General features: G+C 45.3%; 1 protein-coding gene across 2 annotated transcripts in view; it reads right to left on the reverse strand.

The window, feature by feature from the left end:
- Positions 1–700, reverse strand: part of Sdr42e1 (short chain dehydrogenase/reductase family 42E, member 1) — a 13,752-nt gene extending 13,052 nt beyond the window's left edge. For both annotated transcript variants that reach the window (XM_010618341.1, XM_010618340.2), the window contains exon 1: positions 606–700. The gene's annotated coding sequence lies outside the window, so the exon portion shown is untranslated. The remainder of the gene's footprint in view (positions 1–605) is intronic.
- Between the last annotated feature and the right edge of the window lie 2,125 nt (positions 701–2,825).

A 2,825-nucleotide genomic window follows, 5' to 3' on the forward strand; every position in this document is an offset into this window, starting at 1 on the left:
AAAAAAAAAAAAAAAAAAAAGGTTGCTAAATTGCCCATGCTGGGCTTGAACAAAGAGTCTTCCTTTTCATCACAAAGTATAAAGCCTCACCATAGAGTTGTGACAGCGCTGTTCACTCTGAGCTTCTCTTACCACCTCCCCAGTCACTGTCATACCCGGCATCTCGGCACTATTACTCGTCTACTGGGTTTTACTTAGATTTAAAAAAAATTTTTTTCAAGAAAAAATCTACTTTAAATAGAAACGTCACATTGCCTTGCTTGCTAAGAAGGAAATCCTAATAATTATTTGTCATAAAGGTAATCTCTCCCCACAAAGTGCTATGCAAAGGAAAGTTATGAATCAAGTCTGGCTAGACAGTGAGGAGAGCTCTGATCGTGGGACTCACTGCTTTGGAGGAGAAAAAACAAGAGCAAAGACAAAACCAAAAGCCAAAGGGGAAAAAGGAGCGCCAGGGTTTTCGGCCTTGGCAACTTTCTAGAGAGCCGCGCTGAGTCGCGCCCTGGAACCATAAAGAGAACGAAACACCCGGGAAGTGTTGCTACCGACCCCACCCCGGGGCTGCCACCTGTCACCACAGCAGCCCTCCAGCCCGGCACACTCACAAGTGGCGGTAGGTGACGGCGCGAGACTCAGAGCTACATCAAGTGCGGCGGCCCAAGTCTACTGTGCCACCCGCCGCCCCCGCTCGGAAGCAAAGGCTTTGGGACCGGCCTCCTGGAGTCACTTCCGGGCCTCTCTAGGCATTCCGGAGGGCTTGGCATCTCTATGTTTCCTGTGCTGGGGCGTTGGTTTCACTCAGCCTCTCCACTTCTCTGGCTCTTGTGTTGCAGAGTCGCAGAGGCCCTTTCAGGGTCACCTCTACTGTTCATCCCACCTCCAGTTTTGGCTTCTAGATTTTCACCTCTGTCTTTGTGTAGCCCCCAGTGCTGAGTGTGGCACTGGTTAAAGGTGCCCAACTCGCTGTTGCTTTGGCCGAATGGATGGGTGGATGGATCGTTGGTGGGATAGACTCATGAATATTTTCCTGTGACCTTGATTGTCCCCTTGTGTCTATCTCTACTTGTCCGGTTGCTTGTCTGGTTGCTGGGCAAGTAGTGGCGCCAAGATGATTCCTTTGTTGCTGAAGGGACCAAGGACTTAAAAGTCAAGTGAGAAGAAAAGTTGGCATTCTTTGTGGGCCTCCCTTTTCTCCTCTTTAGGATCATGGTTCTACGGAAAGTTGCACACTCTGCGTATACCCCGTTCCCTTGTGGTAGAATGGACCCCTGGATGGGAGGATTTCATTTTGGCGACTTGAAGAATGGAGGTTGTGACTTCACGAGATGCTCTTCCACAGTCAGATGGAAAGAGGCTGATAAGAATTAAGTCCTTTACTGCTCAGTTGTCACGGAGAACACAAAGCCATAAGGACACACTGAAGGCCTCTGATAAAAAAATGAAGGTCAGGCAAAGAAAGCCAAGTCCCTGGCACTGGCTTCTCTCTAGGACCCTGCTTTCCTGCCTGTCTTGTACTCATCTGTGATCCAGATTTAAGTTTTAGGAGATGAGACAGGATTGTGCCAGGTGGCCTCATGGGACAGCTTTGCTGTGGCTGCTGAGGATCTTATGCAGATGAGGGCTCTAAGGAGAGCTTCTTACAATAGTAGGTCAATAGTAGGCCAATAGTGCTCAAGATACATAAAGATTAGAGAAGAAGAACAATGGGACTCAGTGGGTGGGAGACCAAAAATTTGCTCTTGAGACCAGCAGCCAAGGAAGAAAAGACCCTGTGAGGAGGCAATACAGAAGAAAGATTGTCTGTGGGCAATTCCAGGATCTTCGGCACCCAGAAGGCACCCGGATTTCCTGTGTGTTGATAAACGAGAAGTGGTGAATTTAAATGTTAATATTCTTATTCCACCAAGGACTCTTTCAAAATATAAACAGTGTCAGAGAGGGCAGTTACAAACTTCATAATATTCCACTGCAATTTAGTGAGTTGATTTTGTAAAAGTCTGAAGAAGAAATCTGATAGGAATAACCAGACAAGGGCATTGGCCTGGTGTCAGTGTGAGTTTACATGCCAATACTTATTTCATTTTGTTTCCCCCCTGGAATAAATCCAGATAGTATGCGCATTTCTGAAAGATCAATTTGCCATCAGATTTCCTTGCAAGTATACAACACTTCATACACTAACAACTACTTTCACACCTACTAGTTCACCAGATTCTCACAGATGTTGACATTAAAGTTCTAGGATTTCAACTAGTAGACAACAACTTTAGCTACCATAAGTTTGTGGTACTGGGGATCGAACTCGGGACCTTGCACTTTTGAAGCAGGTGGCGGAACCACTGAGCTAAATCCCTGGCCCTGGCTAATGTAGGTTTAAAAAACACAATTTTCAAGGACCTGAGTTTGATTCCCAGTACTATGCCCCCACCCCCGCAAAAGCACAATTTTTAGAACCTCAGAAAATATTGAACAACTGTATAATTTAACAGGAATCCATTGCAATGTTCTTTAATAGTAAGCCCTGAAAACTCAATTCTTTGATACAATAAAAGTATATTTCTTAGTCTCACTACAGCGTAGGAAGGAGAGCATGCTCTGTTCCTCATAGTCACTCAAGGATCCAAGCTTGCTTCACTTGCTGTGCCATGATCTTCAACTCGTAGGTCTCTGTCAAAGTGGAAATATGAGCTTGACTTTCCCCAATCTCTGTTTCAAGCATTGAGTTTCTTCAATTTCTTCACAGCAATTAGCCTGTCTGAAATTGTCTCTTATCTTGCATATTACTAGGATAAATGCTCCATGAGAGCAGACACCTGCTCTATTGA

This window comes from Fukomys damarensis, unplaced genomic scaffold (assembly GCF_012274545.1).
Source record: "Fukomys damarensis isolate Sample0158 unplaced genomic scaffold, DMR_v1.0_HiC HiC_scaffold_32, whole genome shotgun sequence".
Classification (NCBI taxonomy): domain Eukaryota; kingdom Metazoa; phylum Chordata; class Mammalia; order Rodentia; family Bathyergidae; genus Fukomys; species Fukomys damarensis.